Source organism: Ovis canadensis, chromosome 15, assembly GCF_042477335.2.
Source record: "Ovis canadensis isolate MfBH-ARS-UI-01 breed Bighorn chromosome 15, ARS-UI_OviCan_v2, whole genome shotgun sequence".
NCBI classification, from domain to species: domain Eukaryota; kingdom Metazoa; phylum Chordata; class Mammalia; order Artiodactyla; family Bovidae; genus Ovis; species Ovis canadensis.
This window is the reverse complement of record NC_091259.1, coordinates 40,687,374-40,712,796: the sequence shown is the minus strand read 5'-3', so window position 1 is coordinate 40,712,796 and position 25,423 is coordinate 40,687,374. Positions and strand designations below refer to the sequence as shown.

Genomic DNA, 25,423 nt, shown 5'->3' with positions numbered 1-25,423 from the left:
ATCCCCCCCTTGCCGCCAAAAAAGTCCACTACTCCAATAATCTGAGGGCATCTTTTGTTTTAGTCCAATGTATTTTATCCTATCATGCCATTTTTCATGTCTTTGTTCCTTAGCCGACCTAGCCACACTTTCATTTTGCGTTGTACGTAAAATATTCATTTTTTTTTAAATACAGGGAGCATTTGGTAGGAAGGTTTTAAATAGCAATTCCTAATTTTCCCTTTGCCCGAAAGGAACGTGAAAACCATGGCATTGCTTTGCCAGTCTCCTCCTTCCCTTTCTGGTCAGTTTTTCCTGAGGAGACAAGGATTCCTTCTACCTAAGCTGGCTGGCCGGGGTGCCGGAAGCCTCTGCGTGGGGTACCCCCACCATGGAGGCTGGTGTCCTGGTGGCCGGATCTCAGGTGGAGAAAATGTGCTGGGACGTGGGGCACCCACGAATTACTCTCGGAGCAGCACTTGCTGGATGCACCTCTTTTGTTGAGGTGATTGGATCTTTCTACAAAGAGCAAGGGCTGCAGAGGGTGAGAGAAAGACATCAGGAGAACTGGAAAGCCACGGGGAGACCAAGAGTAGCTGTCTCTCCTGCTTCGCTATGTTGAGTTAATGCCAAGGGTAGACTTGAGCTCTCCCTCTCTCTTTCTCTCTCTCTCTCTCCACCTTTCTTCCCCTCTCTCTCTTTCTCCTGTCCTTTCTCCTTCTCTCCCTCTCTTCCTTCCTTCCTCTTTCTCAATCTCTCATTTTCTAATTTTCTCTCCTTTCTTTTTCTCTGCCCCCTCCCTACCTCCCTTCCTTCTTCTTTCCCCATCTCTCACTTTCTAATTCTCTCTCTTTTTCTGTCTCTTCGTCTCCTTCCTCTCTCCCACCCTCCCTCTCTTTTTCTGTTTCATAACAGGTTGAAATTGCTCTTTCTTTTCAGTTGAATTGCTCTTTTCCGCCAGGACAAAGGAGATCTGCTAAGATTCTGTTTGAGAGATCCCTCCTAAACAGAAGGAGGGTTGGAGGGCAGGGAATCTTTCTGTCGGTGTCATTCTGCTGACATCACCATGAATTTGGTGTTCAAGTCCACAGCCAGGCAAAACTCAAGTACATTTTCCCTTTTACAAGCAGCTGCTCAGTGAGTTTTCCTTCCTTTAGTGAAGGAACAATGAAGGAAAAGCAAACCCTGCATCTAAAACCTGGCCAATGAAAAACTGTTGGAATGGAAGCCAAGAATCCTGCTGGGGTGGAGGGGGACAGACTCCTGAAGCCACCACAATCAGATATTTTACTTCTGTTTTAGCGGCCCCATCAGCAGAGAGAAATAATGACTCCTGAATCATTTCAGAATCAAAAAGTTAAAATGATGTCTCAATGACGCTACATCGTGCCAGGTAATGATTGCCCAACTTGATTATGCCTTAACCGTGCTTAATTATTGATAGGCTATCTCTTAATCATGTTTAGCAAATGAGCAGTTTAGTATAAAACATCAGAATTTGGGAGTATTCCGAGACGTCCCATTCCTATTTGATCAGTTTTCTGGTAAAATCGTTCTCAAGCTTCATCGGTAGCCAGAGAAATTCCAGGAAAAATATGAAAGTGACTTATTTGCAGACCCTTTCTATCATGTGTAGTTCTGGAAATGAAGAAAACATAACGCAGCCCAGTGTTTTTCTAGAGTTCCTTTTATTTCAGTCTTTGGTGTTCCTTTTTACTTTCACTTTGGCATTAATTCTAGTTTAGCTTTGTAAAAGAGTTGGGTGACAAAAAGAAACCAACCACAAACCAAGCAAAGAATCTTGATCCTTTTAAAATAATTTTATTTTCCAGATGCGGGTGAATGGTTTGAAGATGCTGGCCTAGCAAGATGGCAACAGGTTTAAAAAATAGGATTCATAAGAAGTTCCTTTTCTCAGGTAACTACATTTTTCTAAAATTTCTCCCAAATCTTCCATTTTCTCAAGTTATTACAAGTTTTTAGAGTATGCTTGAATGATTTAATTATGAAGATTAACTGCATTTTAAGCTTTGTTTTTCTGACAATAGCAACTAGCTTTATAATATTCAGTGAAAAGAATGTTCAATTCTTTGGAGTTTAGAAAAATATTTTGAAAGTTATTATTTAGTAGTGCTTATTTCTTTTGACAACAATTTAGGCAAAACTCATTTGAAACCATCAGGTGTCATTCTTAAACTCTGTGGCTATCTTCAGTAATTGTACTTAGAAATAGAACTATTAGAATATTGCTGCTAAAAAGCTTAGTGTATGCTCTGAATTCCTGGAAGATATGGCTTCTAAAAATTGCATAATAATTGATGCCTTGTAACATAATAATTGCATAATGGTTGATGTTTTAACTTTAGTCCTAGATGAGTAATCTTATATGTCTGGAATTTTATAAAACTGTGCTTACACAGGTCCAGAGACAAAGATATGAGCCCAGCTATCATGATATAAGTAGATTATTTTCGATGCTGTTGAAGGACTTTGTGCCACTTAAATATGTTTAATAACACAAATGATATATTTACTTGATGAATTACCTTACCCTGATTTACCATTGTTTTTAACTATTAGCCTGCATTTCCCAACTTAATTGTTACTATCTCCGAGAGCCCCGCAGATTCTTGCTTAAGAAAGCAGGCCAAACTTTGCTCTGAAAAGAGCCCTTATTTTTCTGCTCAACACAAAGAAGGTTCTTGAAGGAGGTATTCAATTAATATTGGGAGGAAAATGTCTCTTCCCAAATAAACCATTCTTCTACTTGATCGGTATTTGACTTTCTTTATTTTCCTGCAACCTAAGCATCTTCTGATTTCTCATTTACTTTTTAAAGGTAAAACTCTAGATTATTTGAAAGTTAACATTGCAAACCCTTTAGAATGAATAACTTTTCTCTGTCCTATATTTTCCAAAAAAAAAAAAGACAGAGGCCCCCAATTGAAACTAATAACTAACATTTACAAAGGTGATTAGCTCTTGAATGACTCAGTGTAATACTTTGACAGATCTTCATCCATCGCTGACGAGTAATGCATGCTATATTTTTAACAAATGATAACAACAATTAGTTCTCATCACTTTGCGAGCCTAAGCCTATTCCTTTTTATTTTAATAAGAGCTCCAATGTCACACCCGTTCCAGCCATCCTTAGCAGTGTTCAAAGTGCCCATCCTCAAATACCTCTGGCCCCACGCCCTTGTCAGGGAGATCAAAGGAAAATAAGAGGCTTGGCGTTTATTTTAAAATCTTTTATTTTATAAAGGAAATGAACATTTTAAAATAACAGAAAGTCCAAACCATTTTTGAAGTGACTGGTTTGGATCCTGCTTCCTTCCACTTGGGATTGTTGTTTCTTTGGATCTAAAAGTCAAGCCACGGAGCTGGGACTAAATTCTCCCGTCTTGGCAACCTTCGCAGTCATGCCCGCGGCTCCACCACGATTAGACAGGCAGACAACGAAGTGTCTATGAACGGTTGCCTCTTCATCCCTGTCTGACCCACTGTTGGTTTCCTGCTTTTACCTTTTAAATTGTGTGCCTAGGGGCCTCCTCTTTTCTCTGAATAATTCCCAAATTCATCTGTCTTTTCTGTTATTAGGAGAGCCTCCCACATTCTTGAGATAGGAATAAATGTTCATATATCAAGGCAAAGTTCTATTTTTTTCTTTGAGAACCAAAATCTATAGACATTGCTGACAAAAATGGAAAAGAGCTCTTTTTAGGTCCTACAAAGAGATGGAGGCATGTGTTTTTCCCAACTTCTCAGAAGAGAGGTGATTTTGCTTTCCATCATTTGTCCTTGGAATACTCATTGCTTAAGACTATATCCTCAATAAAATTCACGAAAGGAGCCATTAATGAAAGATCATCGTCGTGGCTGCCCCGTTCTTACTTGTAGAACGTTGGTTTTGAAGACAGAATGTTACGCTGACAAAACCCTTTTATAAGAAGTCCTTAGAAATATATTCATTCCCACAGCCTGGAACAGTTAAGCAGGGAGCCACTGTGCAATTTCTTTTCTGGTTCGGATTTTATGAAGTATGCCTAAACTTGCTCCGTGTTGATGTTTGGACCAATAATGGGGGTGGGATGAAGGTGAAATATAAACTTTTCCTGAAGAGGAATCTTCCAAATTGATAGAACTGGACATCTCCTCGCATAATTTTCAGAAAATACTTAAAAGCCTATTGCTGGTGCTTGCTAGTTTACCACTTCTGTTTGCTGGAAAGCACACAGGAAAGGAAAATTTCACCGTCTTTTTCTAATGGGATTACAGGTATTTAAAAGAATGAACTTGCATTTGGGCTCGCCTATGTTTCTCTCTTTCTTTCCCCATAACTGAAAGACTTTTCTTTATTCTGCTGTTTGTCCATCCATATGGCACTATGTTCAGTTTGTGTGTTAAGGTCTGAATGAATGAGGCTTCCGTAACATGAAACAGTAAAATGATGAGACTGACCCCCAGGCCCATTGTGTCTGTGAGGGAAAGTGAAAAGAGAGGGAAGTGTATGGGGGAGAACACAGAAGATGCTGCTCGACTTTGGCCCTTTGAAGAGCAGGATGAAGCCTTTCCATTTCTGGCATAACACGATGGAGCGGCAGAGTCTTTGGTTGGACTAACGATGTTAACGTTTCATTTTCAGACATGTCAGACCCCCACGCGAGAGAAGACACCAAGGCCTGTTGCCACAAACCCGTAGATCCGAGCTTGTGGTGGTAGGTGCACACAAGCTTGTGTCTATAGGTATGTGTCTGTGGGCGACCTCACAGACCTCGGGCTCTGCTTGTCTCCCATCCAAGCCCCTCCCATTTCCTTGGTTCTGCCTCCCTTTCCCTTAGTTTCTGCTATGAGGGGTAGACGTGGAAAGAGGGGCCGAGGAGGAGGAAGGAGACCTTTTGTCCCGAAATGGATGAGGCTCTTCAGTGATCAGTCTATAGGGTTATCTTCAGTCCCTTCTTTCTTCAAACTCCTCTCAAGCTGTCAAAGAACCTGGGCTTGCAGGCGAGGCTGCAGAAACTGGGGTGGCTCAGACAATTTACTGTTGAGCGGTGAGTAGATACATATATAAGGGTTTGTTTTGTTTTCTATGAGCCTGCCTAATTGCTTTCAAAGTTATCATGATCTTTTTTGGAAAGTGACAGAGACTTGTGTACAAGACCTGTTTCACCCTGCTTTGGGTTCTACCTTACAGTAGTTCTTCTTCTCCCATCGTGCTCCAAGTACCATCAAATCAGTCTTTATCTTTAAAAATAAAATTAATGAGGGGAATGGATATTCCTAACTATTTATACTTCGAGACCAACCATGTAAGAAAAAGAATTTTTTTATGAAAAAGAAATGGCCCATTTAGGTCCAGCTTCATATTTGTCCAGAGCTGTTTTATAACTCTTCACCATGTTTAAAAGGGTGGAATGAAAATAATTTTATCCCCTTGCCTCTTAAATGTCACCATTGTGCCAGGATTGGAAAGCCAAACTGACTCCAGATCAAAGCAAAACTGGCTATATTTGTCTCATTCCAACAATGTGAGCTGAAGAGTCTGTAAACAGAACCCAGGGTGAAAAGTTGATCAGATTTGGATGACTCTAAAACTTTTGCATTCCCTTTTGGTCAAACAGAGCACCAAGAATTCATATATATATATATGAAGCCTCGTTTAACAAAAATAGTCAATATGAAGTAGTTAGTTACTGAGTTAGCATCAGCAAAAAGTTTGACATTCAAATGGATACTTTTTTCTGTTTTTCTACTAAATGCTGTCTTCTCCTAAGAGCCACACAGTTTAACGGTAGATAGAGCTCTTTCTTCTATCAAATGAAATTTTGTATGTCAGAATTAGGAAGGCCCGGATATAGATGGACGTTGTTTAAAGAATACCAAGCTCTGCAAATGCTACAACCCGAGGGTGTTGTCTGTATGTGTTTCCTTTGTGTTTGCTCTGCAAAGCATCGAGGAAGGCAGTTTGTAGATGTCAACTCCAGCTTGGCAAGAAATCAGAGCTTTATTCTAGAATGACGGAACATTATACCCCGAAGAAAAAGTCTGTCCCCATTGGTGTGTAGCATGTATAATTGTTTGCCCAAGGCCTTTATCTACCCATAAGCAAGCAATCTATTTGGTTGGTTTTACATGCCCCTTTGAAGCAGTTGACTTAGAATGGATAGGCTGCTAGCAAATTAAACCTGAACCTTCCCTGAATAAGTGCTTGGGTTTTATAAACGCAAGATCACATCTCTACACTTCATCCCTTTAACCTGCTATTAAATGTGCTATCAGTGGGACCGGTAGTACATTCATGAATCCAGGGGATGCTGAGCAGTCTAAATTCCCTCTATAGGAACAATGTTAAGGCTGCAGGGTGACCAGTAGGTGACTATCAGGTCATTTCTTTTAAGGGGGTTTTAAAAACCCATTACCCTAAGAATAAAGATTATGCAAAGTAGTCCATCTTTTCAAAGTTTCTAAAAGGCCTAGGATATGATTCTTTGATTCACCTGGCTAGAAAATATTCTAGTGGAAAGCCCAAAGCCCCTGGACACTGGCCACAAGAAACAGGATATTAAATATTTTACAGGATGATGAAATTCAGTGTTTTTCCCTTCTTCTATGTTCATGAATGAATGGTTCTGTAGCTATTAATTATTCCCTTGGGACTCGCTCAGAGTGGACTAGATATTTTACAGGAAACTGCAGAAAGTAAAATAACTTCAGGTTTTCCTCAGAAAGACTCTAAATTTTAGAGTCTAAAATATATATTCAGTAGTCATTGCTGCATGAGGGTATAGAGAAAATGGGTATAAAATGAACTTGTTCTATTAAAATTCTCAAATTCTCATTATCAAAATATATTCATGAAGCTATAACACCAGGATACAGTTTAGATATTTTTTTTTTAAACAGGAAAAATTATTCCAAGAATTGTGTTAGATAAAGCAATTCACCCTACAGCACCGGAGTTTGGGGAGAGTAGGGGAACTGATATTTAATTTTGAAAGGGTTTCTTATTTGCATTTCTAAATTAATAAATGGATTTGTCTTCATGGGAAGACAATGATATTTATAGGACAGAGTTAACTTTGAATATTAAGTTAATATGATTTCTTACTTTTCAGTGTCCTTAACCAGTCATTCCTCGGCATTTACTATATGCTCTGGCTCTTTGTCTGCTATACGGTTTAACTCCATCAAATGTCACCTCGCCTCTCTAATTGAGATTTTAAAAGTTTCTTATGTCTGTAATAGTGCTGAAATTTTGCAGAGAATTCAGTATGAATGACTCTTCCAAATTTGCAAAGATTTATTAACACCTAATGGAGTAGGAAGTAGCAACCCAGTCCAGTATTCTTGCCTGGAAAATTCCATGGTCAGAGGAGCCTGGCAGGCAATAGTCCAGGGGGTTGCAAAGAGTCGGACATGGCTGAGAGACTGAATACACACACACCCATATTAACACCTATCATGTTGCTCAGTAAAGTATGAGTTGGAATAAAGCCACGTTTTATTTCAGTGTAACCATATGGCCAGACAATTTATAAGATGTATTCACTCAACAAACCTTTATGAATGCTTACTTTGTGTTCAGTACTTTGCTAGAGGTTGAAGATATTACTCTGACACCAAAAAACTGATTATCTGGTCAGGAGTCCCTTTGCACAATTGCTTGTCAGCCATATTGACACATACTGTAATGAATCACATATTTTAATCATAACATTTGTCCAACTTCCAAACACCAAATCAATACAGAATATGTTTACTAGTGGGGAGTCCCTGCCTTCCATAATCTCAGACATTGTTCAAGATTCATTCTCCCTTCATTTGAGAAGATTGCTGCTGGTAGTGCTTAAAACCTCAATGTTCGGTAGTCTGAGAGTCTGTCTGTATGTGTTCAGAAAACCTTTAAAGTGTATTTTTTAAAGTTAAGGAGTACGATAGATTCTCTATACCTAAAGATATGTAACTACTGTTCTCCTATAAATGCTACTTATTTTATTTTTTCCTTTTCTTTTCAATAAGACTTTTATGACATCATTCCATATCATAATTGCATGTTGTTATTACATGCCTACAAATATTTACACTAATTATGTAATGAGCCATAATTGCACTAATACATGATAATGGGCTAAAATCAGTGTAAATAAACAAGGAGATTCACACAACCAAAAGAGCAGGGCGTTGAAAACCATTAGTATTCTAAGAGCAACATCTTTTTATCTTTGACCCCTAGAGGAAGAATGTACATGGAGAAGGATGAATGTTTCCGTTTCCAAATATTTAACATCTCTGTAAGCTATACATTTAGATGAATATACTAGCATTCTAGCACACGGAAACTGACCCTCTCTTTGTTGTGTCTTCTTTTACTATCTCTCACTTGCCCTTCCACTGCCTTGCTTCCCATTTATAGGAGTTATATCCTAGCTGTGTTTATAGAATCAGGCAAATGATCAGTCAGTGCAAGGAAACTGAAGGAAATTCACATTCAAAGGAAAGAAAATGAATTCTGTTTTCTTTTTGTGTCCCAGTGGTTGTTAAATCATATGCATAAGTTCGGACCTAGAGGCAGAGGACCCAGAGTTACTTCTTGAATTCCCATATGAGATCCAGGACTTAAGGCGTGTTTGCCAGGTTGCATACAGTCATTCTGCACTTTCCCCTGCTCTGGAATCTCGATAGCAAATCCACCTTCCTGTGATCGCAGTTGCAGTATAAGTGGAAGAACAGGGAAGCTGACATAAAATAAGAAATCACCTAACGCTGAACTTTAGGTTGCTTTATACTCTCACTTAATCCATTCATTCGTACATTTTTGTTTTCCTGAACATGTTTTGAAGTCCCTACTATGTAGCAGATAGTAAGCGTGCAGGTGGCACTAGATTTGCAAAGGGTGAGGAGTGCAGCCTCATCTTCAAATAGCTCCAGGTCTAGTGAAGGAGACAGAGAAGTGTTAATGTAATGGTGTATGCCTACATTTGAAATGTGTGTATGAAATCATGAGATTGAGGAAGAACTCTTTAAATTGAGGCTTGAAGGATGAATGGGAGTTTGCTTGGTAAAAGTAAGTGCCTAGTCTTTCCCCCAAACCAGGTAGCATTGATTCAAAAAGGGCAGCCTCCTCAAAAAGCAGCTTTTACCTCCTTGATGTCAATATGAGGGAATAGGGTTGGAAAAATTGGAGAAACAATCCTTTGCCAAGTTAATTGAGTAATGCTAACTTCAGTGTTCAATTTTCACCATAAAATTGTCACTCTTTGAATCCCTGCGTGCCCAAACAGATCCTCCTCCAACTGTATAGGTTAGGCCCAGCTCCTCTGAGGAACAGCCTTTACCAAGCAAAACCAGCGTCCACCTAAGCAATGAGGCGAGATGGCCATAGTGTAGTCCTCATTGGAAAATACAAACATGACCAAATATGGGAACACAAAGAGATGGGAAGTCACCAACCTGGTGAGTCTATCAGCTCCAGCACTGAACTGGGCCTGAAGGTAAAGAAAAGACCCAGTTTTAAAATGAAAAGTACAACCAGGGAAATTTATTCCTTATAAGGGAAAAATAAAGTCAGCATTTTTATATGTTGTTAAAAGAAAAAAACTGTTAGGGATAAACTTTGTGAAAAAGTGCTGAAGTAGTCTAGTTTGGAAAATGAACACCTTATCAATATGTCAATTACATGATATACCTGATAAATTCTATTGAGTAAATGTTTACCGTAACTTCTATATTATTTGTTTATCTCTAATTTGTTCATTGTCCTGTTTTCTGTATCTTCTCACCATAGTTTGGCTTAAACTATTTCCTTTTGTCTACTGACCCTTCAGAGATTCTGGTTTTCCAGTTTCTCGTTTGTCTTCCCCATTTTTTCTCCAATGAGGCGTGTTTAAATATTGGTCTACTTTCATTGTTCTATTAACAGATACCAGAGAATGTTAGATTGATCAGAACAACAGCTATTACATAATCTTTCTATAATTTTCATGCACAAATAATTTCAAGAAGATTGACCTCAAGTATTTCCTTCCTTCCTGTCTGCACAGTAATCTCGTGCCAAGGTTCTTGTGTTATTTTCTTTACCATTGAGCCCTTTGATGGTCTCTTGTGAGTCGCCCAAATAAGTGACAGCACGAAGAACGATTATAAGACTAACTTGTAATTTCATTGCCTAAGAAATGGTAGCTTTCCAGCCATTGTGACTGCATGCTCCCAGGTTGAGGTAGTAGGTTGTATAGTTTAGAATTACATCAAGGGAGATAACTGTACAGCCTCCTAGCTTTCCTTGGGTCTTGCACAAAGCAACATGCCAAGAATGATCATGGTTCCTCCAGGCCTTTTCTTTTCCCCCCTAGGAAAGCCTATTAAAGGTAAGATTGGGTAGTTATTTTATTGGTATTTCAGAATTTATGTTTCATTTAATTCTTATACCCATGCTACATTTTCATGTTTTGCTTCTTTGGGTTGGATTTTGTTTTACCAAAAACATGAGACTTTGAGAGATTCAGATGATCAGTTATCCATTGTCAAAAGATTGCTGAATAACAACACAAAATCTCAGTAGCATATAACAGTAAATATCTATTTCGCTCATAAGTCTGTGGATGCATGACTGAGAATGAGAAGTTGCTCTGGTCTTGGTTGTTCTCACCCACTCCGGCTGTCAGATGTAGGATGGGTTCCTAGAATGGCCAGGACAATTCACATCTATTCTGTGTGCCACATATTCCAACAGGCTGGTCGCAGCACATTCTCATGGTGGAGGAAGAGGAGCAAAAGCAACAACAGGCCAAATGACTTAAATATTTTTTAAAGCAAGCTTATGCCTGCTTTATGCTTACTAATAATTCATTGGCCAAAAGAAGTCAAATGACCAGGCATGGCAACAAAGTTTGATGGTAAAGGGCATGAACTCAGAAAGGCATGACAGATCAGACTGTTTTTGCAATCACATTCTACTTTCTTAAGTCTCACCAAATCGAAAGCAATCATGTATCCTCCATCTTAGGAAGCTCCCAAGATCAAGAACCATGTTTGTGAATTTACACTTTGGATTTTAGGTGAAGCCGATCTTTGACTGAATGCTGTTTATATCCTTGTTAATGAGTATGATATCCTCCAACCAACTTCTCTGGGGAAAATACCAAGAGACTGAGATGGCAGTAGTGTGGATAGATTATCTCAGCATACAAGGCTTTGTCATTTCATGGTGATAACTAATGAACAGTGGAGATTTTGCCTGATTTAGACTGACTTCATACAACCTTCCCTGGTAGCTTAGCCGGTAAAGCGTCTGCCTACAATGCGGGAGACCCAGGTTCGATCCCTGGGTTGGGAAGATCCTCTGGAGAAGGAAATGGCAACCCACTCCAGTATTCGTGCCTGGAAAATCCCATGGAATGGACTGAGGAGCCAGTCCATGGGGTTGTGAAGAGTCAGACACAACTGAACGATTAACATTTTCATACAACCTACACAGCATATGAGCAGCACTATAACTCAGTATTTTGGCTGAACCTGTTTGCTCCAAGCTTAGATACTTTTCAGTAGAAAATGCAGAAAGGTGATCAGAAAGTGATTAATGAGGTTATTCTATTCATTTTGCTATTTCCTGACATTTAAATGTATAACGTGTAGAAGAAAATGGTTTTGCTATCTGAAGCTATAGCTCTCTCTTCACTACCACCTTCTGCTGCTACATTTTTTAAAAGATGTGATTACTGTGTAACCATTTTAATTCCATGCTCAAGTATTTTCATGGTGAATCATAGTGATTGTGACATCACTAACAGGTCGAGGGTAACTAGTCCCAATTTGATGATGAAGCACAGCAAAAGGTCCACTGTTATTAGGCCACCGTGTAGGTCTACAGCAAAAATAGGAGCAAGACCCTCAGGCTTATGTACAGTCTTCATTTCTTAGCTAATTCACCTATCCTTTAGAAGAGCCTGGGGCCTCGCTCTGGAAGATACTGTCATTACTTTGTCACATTTATTATGAGTTTGATGGGAAACACAGTTACTACCTGTGTCTGTGTTGGCTAAGAGTTTGTATGTTAAACATCTGTAGCCACTTGACATATGAGGACCTACTTAATATTGTTTATACATTTATAAAGCTTTTTTTTTTAATCAAATTACCTTCCCATACAAGACAATAATGTCCCCTCCTTTGCTGTGGCATAAACTTGAGTGATTTCACACAGCCATAGTTTCCAAAGGCAAAGTAGTGTTTGGGGTCTTGTTTCTGAAAACAGACTAACTTTCATTATGGTTGAATTTCTCCTGACTTTGTAATAAGGTTACATCCACCAGAGTTCAAATCATGTCATCTTTGCTTTCAGAATGACTGTGGTATCTAGAAGGTCATACCTTTGTGTTTTTCAGCCAGTAGCTCATGGTAGGACAAAGAGTTTGGGAACTACATGGAAAATAAATTATGGAGGCTACTTTAGATGCAACTTAGTCTCATCAGTAATACATGGGTAAAGTATTCTTCAAAATGATTTCATTCCTTATCTTCATCTTTAGTGAGTATGGGTTCTGTTTCCTCAGAGAAACTCTTCACTGAATTTTATATCTGAAAGTCATTCTTAGTCCCAGAAATCCCAAGTACACAATTAATGCAATAATCATAGCTTGTCTTCTGAGAATTAATCTTGGGATTTAAGAAGAAAAAAAAATTGTTGCAGCATGCTACATTTTGTAATACCCTCAAAAATTATAATATCTATAATGGGTGATGTGAATGCTATTTTAACTTTTCAAAATCTAGTGATTTAGTGCAGCTATTTTCTAGCACGCTGATAAGTTTCAAAGCATAAACGTGTTACTGGCAACTTGACCATCTTCATCAACAAGAAATGTTTTGCTGGCACAATTTAAGGAGGCTCTGACAGTTAGTATGGCAAGTTTATAAACTTTCCTGAAGACATGTCACCTGTATTTCTTTATTTGTGCATATCAGATTCTTTTTAACTTGGTTTATCAGTAGAAGCATTTAACTAGTATGTGATAACACAGTCAACCCCTTCTGGTACTGGGTGATTATACATTTCCAAAGTCATTTATACAGGTGATTATACAGTTCCAAAGTTTGTCAGGACAAACAGTAGCCTTCTCCAAGTTGGTTTTGGCTCATGCCTTTACGGAGCATTTCTGAAAGACCCAGGGAGGACTAAGTAAACCAAGTTTTTGTTAATTCAGTCAATATATATTGGGTTTGCTAAAGAGTTCCTTTGCATTTTTACATACGATATTGACATCTTAACGAAATTTTGAGCCAACCCAATATTTTCTAACTATTTAGTGCAAGTTTGGACTGCAAATAGAATAATACCCTACCTCATTACTATTCTGGTCCCACTATTTCCCCTACATCTCTTGCCCTCCAAATTCTAACTCCACCACAACACTTGAATTTCTGTTCCGAGAGAGACTGATCTTTGATGATCTTTAGTAGTTTCTTTCTCTCATAGTTGTTCTTCTAAGTTCTATTGAACACTTCCTTTAAATAGCATTTATCAAACTTTAATTACTGTGAACCCCTCAGGGATCTTGTTAAAATGCAGGTTCTGATTTAGGAGGTCTGAACAGGGCCTGAAATGTGGCATTCTTACCGATTCTCAAGTGAGGCTGGTGCCATTTGTGTGTGGAGCACACTTAACTGGGTAGCAAAGTTTTACGTAATCAAATGTTTCTAAATTCCAAGATGGTCAGACACTTAGGCTGAAGGAAAAACATTTGGAGACAGCTTCGCATCTTTAGATAAGTACAACAGCTTTCCTCTTTAATTGCAATTGCACAGTTTATCTTTTACAAATGTTTTAGTTTCTTTCACTAATATAGAACCCTAAGATGCCACATTATGAAAGTTGCGTTTTAGAAACAAGGGCCTTGTGACATTGAGTTTAGTCCTAAGATCTTCGTATGACCCTGATTATTCATTCAGTATACACATCCTCAATTAGAGCCTGTAAAGAGAATCCACTGGGGGCATGAGTACAGGTTCCAAACCTGGTTTTGCCCTACTCAAGTAATTTAAGCCTCCTGAACATCAGTGCCCAGTTGCGTAAATCCTTGGACTAGAACTGGTCTCTTCTGAGGGACTTTTCAAAGGAATATTCTCCAATTCTGGGACTGTCATTCAAAAATGGTAGATGGCAGTGACTAGAATTTTACTTCTTAGCCTCCATATTCTCCTGCCTTATAACATAAAAGTGGAAATTTCCACTTCTACGTCTGTACTGTCAAAGGGACATGAGCAGAACAGTAAGAAACAATTTGCAGTAGTGGTTACCACACCAAGCTGCTAACACAGAAAGCCACATTAAGGCAATGGAAAAAAAACAGCCTAAGAAAACAGTAAATATTAAATCCCTTGTTCCTTCCATGGTTTGTAGATCATTAGGATAATAAGGAAAAGTAAATTAATTTCTGCCTAGTTAATGTCTGTGAATAGGGTTAAAAGCACTGAATATCATTTTACAGGAGAGATTATCTCAGTGGTAAGCGAGAGGGGGCTATGTCGGGCATGTGAAATTCACCACCTCCTTCCCTGGTTCCTGTTTGAGCTCTTTCTAAACAAAAATTATGTGCTTCGTGCTCCACCGCCAACTGCAGTATGGAGCACACGAGAGCTTCTGTGGCCCTTCTCAACCCTTTTACATCAGTCACAGAACTCCCACTGTTCTGTGCTAATGCAAAATGCAATAACGTGTAGCATCAGGACATCTCTGAGTCAAGAGGTTAACGGAAAACACATCTCCCATTGTGTTCCTGCAGCTCTGATACTGTTAATGGTGAAAACACCATGGAGACAAATAGATCTCTCTTTATTCAGGAAGCTTTGAGTGAAGAGAAAATATATATGACATCTTTACAACATGAGAGCCCTCTCTATATGGTGCATTAAGGAAGGATGGGGGAGGGGAGAGGTTCACGTAACATCATGCTTGATAAAGCTTGAATCTTGTCTAGGGGGAGTTTTCCGTTGCCTTCATTTTCATTCCGTTGCTCTAATATTAATAAATTCTTCCAGTTATGGCAGGGGGTAGGGGGACTGAGATTTAATCCTTCAAGGTACAAATTCAGAGAAAGGGGACCCTTTGGATAAGTATGGCGGAAGCCTTTATGGAGTATCTTCTACAATGTGTCAGGAAGAGATGTGTGACACATAACTCCCTTTCTCGTGCTACTCTTATATTTCTTCCCTTTCTCTGTTGTGTGCTTCCGTGCTTGCAGATAGAGATTATGGACCAATATACTTGTGACAGGGAACCAAGGCAAAAGAACCCCCCAAACCCACATTATAATTACGCTGAGATTTTTAGTTAAAAATTACCTGAAAGTAGATGGAATGTTTTATATGGCCATATAAAGATCGGTGTGATCTTATTATCCATTCACTTGGGAAAATCTTAGTCAGGGTTACTTCCTGTTCCTATAGAACTTTAAAAAGAAGTTTGTTTTATAGTTTATGAATCAGAAGCTAAAATTGGGGTGTTCTGTTCTTTAGGACCTAAAGACTTTTCAGTCTGTAGATAAAAATTCTGGGTCAAGCATCTGTTTTGGGAGGGTATCTGCACAGGTTTAGAGGTACCAAATAATTATCAAAATTTTAATGTTATGTATAATTTTTGAGGGCATTCCCTAGTGGCTCAGATGGTAAAAAATCTGCCTGTAGTTCAGGAGACCCAGGTTCAATCCCTGGGTCCTAGGTCAGGAAGATCCCCTGGAGAAGGGAATGGCTACCCACTCCAGTATTCTTGCCTGGAGAATCCCGTGGACAGAGTAGCCTGGCGGGCTACAGTCCGTGGGGTTGCAAGGAATTGGACATGACTGAGTGACTAACACACACACATAGTTTTTGAAGCACTTGAAGGATATACATTATTGATTACCACTCAGTTCAGTTAGATGACTCCACTGGGAGGGGAAGAGTAAGTATTTGCATCCAGCTTTTGCACTGGACTGGACACTTTTGGGAGGCGTTTTCAAACGAGGCTGATGTCCTTCAATACTAGTACTCTAATTGTTGATTCTTTTGCATCAGGGCAGCCAAATTTCATGTGTAAAAGTTCATCAAGTCTGGGAAACAAGAAAAGAACTTTCAGAATGGCTCATTGTTTAATGAATAAGGCCCCAAGTGTTCTGTGGATGCTATTTTAAAATTTGAAGAAAATGTATAGAATCCAAATCATAACTTGAATTCCAAATTGGGGCAGATCATGCTCAGTTGTGAGGCTGCAGGGTTATAGCAAACTGTTGTTGTTCAGCTGCTAATAAGCAGCTTCCAAGCATAAATGGAACACTCATGTCGTGTGTTCTGAATCCTCTAAAGGGTTCTTCATTAATCTATTTGCAGCTTTTTGTTATTGAGTAATGAAGTGCTGCTAATACACTGGAATCTGTGTGCAAAACACATCAAGTCAAGCATAATTCAAGGAGAATATATATCCCCAAAGACCGAATAGAAAGGTGCAGAGAGAACTTAATGGGAATTAAACTTTGTGGGGTGAGGTGGGGTGGGCTGGGGTAGGGAGCGTAAACTTTCTATTACCTTTCATGACCACCAAGAAGCAGAGTTTTCTGGTTAACCAATATAGTTTTGGGGACTTCCCTGGTGGTTTGGATGATAAAGAATCTGCCTGCAATGCAGGAGATCCAGGCTCAATCCCGGGGTCAGGAAGATCCCCTGGAGAAGGGAATGGCAATCCATTCCAGTATTCTTGCCCAGAGAATCTCATGGAAAGAGGAGTCTGGCAGGCTACAGTACGTGGGATCGCAAAGAGACACGACTGAGTGACTAACACACACACAATATAGTTTTCAACAAAGTCACCATATATGAGGTTCATGAATGACCAAATTAAAAAATAAAGATTATATTCTGCTTAAGGCTAAGGTTGTTCTAAATATGATATTCTTGAAGATTTGTAAGTTATTTAGAATTCAGTATGCTTCAAGACCACCATTATCTTGTATAGTTATTTAGTAGTTGATGTGTAGAAGTGCCAATTACAGACCTCACGTTGGCAGAATACTGGTTAAATTAGATTTCACCATTTATGTTCCACAGCTTAAGCTGGAAACTTGTGTTAATATTGACTGTGATCTCATCTAATGGAAAAGTGCCAAAATTCTCTGTTGCAAATGAAACGCTCCTCTTAACCAATCTACCCCCAATTCTTAGTTATGAATACAGCATATACATTGTCCTGTGATCTTGGATGGTCCTAAATTTAGCCAGTTCTCTTGGCTAGTCTCTGCCTTGCCAGATGTCCTGTCTACCTTTTTCCATCCTGTTCTGTGCTCTTGGAGGTTGGCCTTCATGGACTATCTCAACAATCTCTTGCCTTCTGGCTTCAGCATGTATTTGGTGAGAGGGAAGCTCCAGCAGGAGACCGACGGGAGCATGCAGGTCAGTTTAGTGCACATCAACCCCGTGGCCTTGTTCTCTCAGACCTAGGTGGCTGATGACTTCCTCTCTGGTCAGTCCTCAGATACCTCGCCATTTCTTTTTAATCTCTCTTAACTCTGCTTGATCTTTGCAAATAATACTTTGACTAACGTCCCTTTGCTTCCCCATCAGTCTACCATTCTCCTGTTCAGACCCTGATTTTCCAGCTAAGTCTTTACAAGCTAGGTAACAGAAATTAGTCCCTTATGTCCCACCCTGCGTGGGACATGAGGGATGGTAGAGTAGATATCTATCTTCTCCATAATACTATAAGCTCTGGAAGGGCAGGGGCCATGTCTAATGCCCTTTATAATTTTCAGCAACACCTGGGGGTTGACCTAGGTGTTAGGGCTTAGCCCATGGTGCATGCTTAGTGAACACGGAGAGTCTTACTGAGTTCCTCTGGGATCCTTAAATTTGTTATTGGCTTAAAATGGATTGTAAGCTCTTGATGCCTTAGGATGTATACTTCAGAAAGTCAAGGACCACATTTTTTTTTTTTTAACATTTTTAGTATGCTCTCATGTGATACAAATACTGTACCTACATGAAATACTAACTCAATGAAAACAGAAGATTTACTCCATGGGTTAGGTTGATTTGTGTTTAGTAGATGAGAAACAATTATGTTTAAAGTGTTTAGATCTAATTTTTCTTTTACATTCTCATTCCCTACTATTTGTTATGTTTTCCTATTTGTGTTATTTTCTGTATATTTGTTTATATGACTATTACTTCTTCGTTTGTAGTGATAGTTTTCTGAAAATAATGTAGGTAGAAGGAACATGCCTGGTGCAGTTCAAATAGGACTTAAGAACTGCGGAATAAAAAGAACAGTTACCAGAACAGGTATCTTCACTGTTTCTTTGTAGTTCACATTGCCAGTTTACTCTTCGACTTTCACCATAATGCCAGACCTCTCCATACTTTGTTTCAAAACTATTCCCAATTCTATGAAGCGTAGCAAATATAGAAATAGAAAGCGCTTTGATTCTGAAAGTAATAAGCTCTTATCATATTGTATTCTACTGTATTCACTTCCTACTTTGCTCAAACCAATGTTTTAACATCTAATTGCTCCAAAATTTGTGAAAATAGGAAAAACAGTTTGGAAGAATTTGCCTTTGGACTTCCAAAGAAGGGAAACTGCCTGGTTAGTTCAAAGAGCAGACTCCTCACTGTTCATATTTTGAAAACAAGATCATTTCTTCAACAAATGGAGGGGGTTGAAACACTGTGAACTTAGATTAAGTTAAACTTTGTGTCGCCTTGATAAGTGAAACTGTTTAATGATAATTTTATTAGTCCACTTGGGAAGTGACCAAAGCACTGTTAGATAAGTTAAAACCAAAAAAGCACGGAAAATATTTTTGCCAACTGTTTCTTCTTGGCCTCTTGGCAAAGATCAACAATTACGTTCCCTATCTAGGGACTATCTCTTGTGGGCCAGACCGGATGATCTAATAGGTCTTTATAATCTCTAAATACTGTGACTTTTATCCCCAAGTGAACTACATAGTTTATTTACATAGAAACACACTCACAGGCTTAAGGAAATGCAGTATGACTAATGGTAAGAAAACTGAGCCAGGATGACTTAAGTGACTTTTTTTTCTAAATAGGATAAGTAAATTAAAATCATAGACATCCTCTCTAGTTCTCTTCCAGCATCTCAATATGTAGATCTTAGATGTCAGAATTTCCCAGTAGTGAGTGAGTTTCATACCACCAGCAAATTATAAACATGTTCGCCTGTTAAATCAGCAAACCTTTGCTGTGCTTATTCAGAAAGCTCTTCAATGGAGATTTGGTTTAATTGTTTTAATTTCACATTCTGTTCTGGGCACATGGGAAATTAGAAATGTTGGGAATGATAGGAAAATAAAAATTTCTAGAAAAATATGAGCATTATAAAGAAAGCATATTCACTGTTCATTTCAACATTATTAAGAATGGGTTTTTGTACCCTTGGGCTACATTTATCTAGACAAATGATGCATTGGGAGGAATCTTATTATTAATAAAAAAATTGTTTCCTCAGGACTTTGTTGGCAAAGAAAACATTTTTGAGGTCTCTCTTCTTTTTCTATGTTATACAGATATTTCATGCTTTCTCCATAAGGTAATACTTTGAATAGTGTATCTGCGACTTAAAGTCAAAATTTTTGTTCTTGATGCTTTTAAATTTTTTAACCAAATCTTCTCCATTCTTGACATTGGCCCCCCTTAAAAATAAATATAGGGACAGTCAAGAGATCTTATTTCCAGAAGGCCTAGAGTTTCTCAGTTGATTTCTTGCCAAATCACTCTGGAATACATAGAGTAGAAGAATGTGGTTACGATACACCAATTGAGTAGGCAGATAATAAAATCCTAATATTACCCATAGATTGTGTTCATGAGACAATTGGACAAATTTCAGAGTGATCTTTATTTTCAGAGGTGGTGTCCGGGTGCTGATCCTTTCTGATGAAAATAGTGTTTATGAGGAATTCTCTCTGGGGGCTTGGTCAGTGAGACATCCATTCTATTGTGCTTTCTGCTTTCAGAGCCCTGAAGTATCATTTGGAAATCCCTTCTATTTCAGCCCTTAGGAGTGGGGCCATATAAATGTCACACATTGTTTTCTGACACCCTATTGCTTATTGCACAATTATGTTGCTCATCCATAAACTAAAGCCTTTCTTAAAAGATGATTATTTTTCCACAGGTTCCCTCATAGTATATGCTGAAAGCCCCAATAAGTCACTCCCAGTCACCTCTGTCATGAGAAGACAGTTCTCACGATCGTTTCCCATGTGGGGTGAAGCATGATTTCTCATCCTGCAGTCTCACGGTTGAAGTGAGAATACCACCTTCATGGATATAGCTCATTTTATTAATTTATCTCAGTTTAGGTTCTCATCAGGGCTGCCCTGGTGGCTCAGATGGTGAAGAATCTGCCTGCAAGCCAGGCGACCTAGGTTTGATCCCTGGGTCAGGAAGATCCCCTGGAGAAGGGAGTGGTTACCCATTCCAGCATTCTTGCCTGGAGATTTCCTAAACTCTAAACGAAGCTGAAGCTCCAGTACTTTGGCCACCTGATGAGAGCAACAGAGTCGTTGGAAAAGACCCTGAGGCTGGGAAAGGTTGAAGGCAGAAGGAGAAGGTGGCCAGGGAGGAGACACTGGGCAGCATCACCAATTCAATGGACATGAACTTGGGCAAACTCTGGGAGACAGTCAGAGACAAGGAGGCCTGGTGTGTTGCAGTCCATGGGGTAGCAAACAACAACGTATCTCATCATATATTCTACCTATGATTTATCTTTGTTCTCAGTTCCTTTGATAGCTGATGCTTTGAAATGACCCTAAAACTTAGATACCTGTCTAGGGCTTCTCTTCGTGGTTGAGGACACCTTTGTTTTTCTGGTTTGTGTCTTCCCTAGTCGAGCTGGAAGGTCACCGTCTGTTTCTGTTTCCTCTCACCTCCCTCAGGCAGCTCTTTCTTCTGTGTTCACATAATACTTTGTTCCAACAGCTGCCCCGTCACATGATGTGAGTGTTACACATGTCTGCTTTACTGATAGTTTTTGTGACTTCTTTGATGGAATGGGCACCATTTTAATCATCCTGCTCTTCCCAGGCTGACACATCATAGTTATTTAATAAGTGTTGGTTCAGTTGAATCACATTTTCTTTCAATAAACAATTTTTGACAGGTCTGTGATTTAGGAAATATTAAACTCAGATAACCCACCTTTGTATACCTCACGCTTAACTTCTGTATTATAGTATTCTGTAACATCTAGAGAATTTTTTCCTTTCATTCTGCTATTGTCTCAGCGTACAAGATTGAATCTGAAATAGGGTCAATGGCCAAGTCAAAATAGGGTGCCACTGAAGCTTGGCTTTTAAAAAGTTTTCTTCAGGATGTTGGGAGTTTCTAGAAATTAAAGGGTTTATTAATCTACAAGAGCAAGAATAAGCCCCAAGAGAAGTATTTGCATGCTTAGCAGAACAAAACTGACTAAGTTTCATCACTTAATTTTTATTTCACAGTAATCTCATGCAATTTCCCTGCAATGGGACAAAGCACTGGGGAAGTCATCTCCCTTGATGCTGTACCCTTTTCTGCATTGCTCACTGAGCGCAGACAGAACTCGCACGGTCATGAAGATGATGGGTGGTTGTCTTTGATGTTACTAAGCTTCCACAGCTGTGGTAGCTTCCTACTGAGTTACATTTCTCATAGAGTTTTTGAAGTGTTTTTTAACTAAGAAATATATTTTGTCATTCTGGTGGTGGTGATGGTAATTTGTTTCATTAGTATTTATGATGCAAGCAGAATAGACACTAAACACCAAGTTACTTTTTACACTGAATCAAAATTTTAAAAGTCCTTCAAATGAAGTAATGTACCATTACAATAATACCCATTCAATTTAAGAATTCATTGAATATACTTTGTCTTCTGTTATCTTTTACTTTTTAATCCCAGGGATGAAATAAATCTTGCTATCTAGAAGGATTTCAGTGCAACTGTACCTAAAGAGCTGATGTCACCATAATTAATCACTCATCAGTTTCTCCAGTCAATTTTACTTTATCAAATGACTGTTAACTTACTACTGTGTTGTTTGCTTTTTCACTATGTCTATTTCAGGTTTTAATCTATCAATAATATGAGCTACTAACACTGTTTTTAGTCTTCTCTGTTATACACAGATCATATTATATATACATATATATACTTTATGTATATTATGTCCATACCCATATTAGGCATATATATATATATATACACACACACACACACACACACACACACATGTATCTTTATCTTTCTATCTATGTAAAGTAATTTGCTGAGCATTTGTGTTAGATGTTGTGATGAATGCAAGATAGATACATTTCCTGCCCTCAGAGATCTTGAAATGTAGTGAGGAGAATAAACTAATTACTTAAAAACACAAATGTACTAAGTACAATTCCAGAAAGCTTGGTGAGTCAGAGAAAGAGAATATTTCCAAATATTGAAGCAGAGTAGGCTTCCTAGAAGAGATGTATTTTGAGCCGGGGCTTAAAGAATGGGTAAGATTGTGAGGGATAGAGATTGGGGATAAGGTATTTCTGACGAAAGGAAAATATAAATAAGGGGCTTGATTAAAGAGAAGAAGGACCTATGTAAGGATGGAAATAGTCCATTCAGGCTTAGACATAGTATGAAAATGGATTTAATAGAAGAAAAGTCTTTACAAGTAATCTGAAATCAGTTCTTCAAGGGACTTTAATGCCATGTAAAAGTGTTTGGAATTTCGCCATGTAGCTATGTACTGTGTACTTTAAGGTGATTAATTAGCTTATACAGTGGACAGGACAGGATGGGGGGAGACTATTATTTAAGGACTTATTACCATAGACAGGTGATCTGTGTATCAGTCTGAATTAGAGTATTAGCAATATGTATAGAATGGAGGAACTATTTGACAGATCCTGTCTGTGCAATTGGATTTCAATAGTAGATGAATAGGGATGGTAAAGATTTGTTGAAGGTTGATTGAGTAAATTAATTTATTTTGGATTTTAACAGTATCTTGTGAATGTTTGCAGAAATACTTGGCAGACCAGGAATGGAATTAGAAGGAAAAAATGGTGATTACTCAAGGTCATAATTTGGAAAATTAAAAGATATAAAAAGTTGAAAGATAGTATGTCCTTGGGGCTAGTGAAAGCATCACTGAAATGACTTCACAAGTGTTACTGAATTAAGTACAGCTAGATAGGGTTTCCCTCATAGCTTAGTTGGTAAAGAATCCGGCTGTAATGCAGGAGACCCCAGTTCAATCCCTTGGTCAGGAAGAGCCGCTGGAGAAGGGATAGGCTACCCACTCCAGGATTCTTGGGCTTCCCCGGTGGCTCAGAGGTAAAGAATCTGCCTGTAATGCAGGAGACCTGGGTTCGAGACCTGGGTTCAATCCCTGGGTTGGGAAGATCCCCTGGAGAAGGGAAAGGCTACCCACTCCAGTATTCTGGCCTGGAGAATTCCATGGACTCTACTATACAGTCCATGGGGTCGCAAAGAGTCAGACACAACTGAGCGACTTTCACTTCACTTCACTTCAGATAGGACTGATTGTCTTGGGGGATATAATGAAATTTTGGAGTTTCTATGTCACAAATTGAAACTAAATAGATTTACTAGAAGTGAGGAGTAGATGTGTGAAAATTAAGAGAGGCTTTCCTGAGGTTGAGACTGTTTCAGATTTTGATGACCTTCAAGTTGTGGCCAGGTGTACTGATGACTAAAATGAAAAGGAAATCAGTTTCATTGGACTTGGTGAGGCCAAGGCACTGAGCAGACCCTCAGTGTAGCCAGGGTGGGGGAAAAAAAGGCCGTAAACTGAGATAGAACTAATTATAGAATTAAAGTGCCCTCAAACTGGATGAAAGTTCAGAGACAAATGTCCATTCATGTTCATATTTCCATCTCTAAGAAAAGTGTGATACTGTAATTGGGCAAGTCTTAGTGAAGAAGCCCCACTCTCTTTGCTGACTTCTAATGAGTGAAGAATTTTCAGTTACTTTCTACTTTTCTGAGAATTCAGTCCACCTTTTGAAATGTAGATATTGTACTTATTCACTAAAGGCAAGACTATAACTTCACAGTCATTGGACGTGTTTAAAGGTACAGTCAGTCCTCATTATTTATGAATCCCATATTTGCAAATTCACCCACTGACTAAAACTAATTTACTTGTAAACTCAAATTAACATTGGTGGTGCTTTTGTGGTCAGCGAAAAATTTGTGTTGCTGGTGTATACCACCTCCCGGCTGGGGATGAACAGTATGACTCTGCCTTCTTGTTGACGCTCTCATACTGTGTCCTTTGTGGGATTTATTTATTTATTTATTTATCATTTATTTTTACTTCAATGAAGTGTTTTTTTTTTTTTTTTTTACCATTTTTTGTTTGCATCTTTGCACATTTTGTTGATGATTTTGCTGTTTAAAATGGCCTCCAGGACTAATGCTGAAGTGCCGCCAAGTGTTCCTAAGCACAGAAAACCATGATGTGCCCTATGGAGAAGATATGGGTGTAGATACACTTCATTCACACAAGCTATGGTGCTGTTGGCCATGAAATCAATATTAGTGAATCACCAATATGTATTAAACAAAATGTCTTCAAACAGAAACATACATAAAACAAGATTATGTACTGATCAGAGGCTTGTAGGAAACGACCCCTGTATTTCCCCCAGGAGGAATTCTTCAGTATTCCCTAATTCGATATTCTCAGCATCTCTGTAGAAAGTAACTGTTAAACATAATGGAAGTCAACTATGCCTTGTTTCCATTAAAGATACCTGTCTTAGTTGTTTGGGTCCCCACTCAAGTTCCTTTTGACTCATGACCATTCCCTCTGAAAAGTGTATGAGCTTTGCTAAACACTATTCTCTTATTAATTGGTTGATGAAACCAAAATATGATCTATTTAAATTGTATTTTGAAGGAATTTTAGACCTATGGACAAGTTGCAAAATAGTACAGTGTTTATCTGGATTCCCCTAATGGTAACATTTCTATAACCACAGTTAATTATCATAACTAAGAATTTAACATTGTTATAATGCTATTAATACTAGCTTATTACACCTTATTAGAATTTCTGTTTTCCTTTAATGCCCGTTTTCTGGTCCAGGCAGCATTCTGGGATTCCACATTGCATTTGGTCTTGTTCCCCGGTCTCTTTCAAACCGGGATAGTTCTTCAGTCTTTCTTTGTCTTCCGTAGCCCCAACATTGTTAAAGAGTTCTGCTGTTCAGATATTTTGTATGAATTTTGTGATGTTTTCTCATAATTAGATTGAGGTTATCCATTTTTGGCAAGGATACTACCGAAGAGATGATGACATCATATTGGGGTCAATGATGTCAATATGTTATCTTACTGGTGATGTTAATTTTGATCACTTGGTTAAGGTAGTGTCTTCCGAGTTTCTCTA

General features: G+C 38.6%; 1 long non-coding RNA gene and 1 other non-coding gene across 3 annotated transcripts in view; both read left to right on the top strand.

The window, feature by feature from the left end:
* Positions 1 to 25,423, top strand: part of LOC138420786 (uncharacterized) — a 291,089-nt gene that overhangs the window by 237,787 nt on the left and 27,879 nt on the right. For both annotated transcript variants that reach the window (XR_011249314.1, XR_011249315.1), the window contains one exon: positions 1,812 to 1,897. This is a non-coding gene — a long non-coding RNA (uncharacterized lncRNA). The remainder of the gene's footprint in view (positions 1 to 1,811; positions 1,898 to 25,423) is intronic.
* Positions 11,243 to 11,314, top strand: TRNAC-ACA (transfer RNA cysteine (anticodon ACA)). Its single transcript has one exon. It is a non-coding gene; the product is annotated as a tRNA-Cys (tRNA).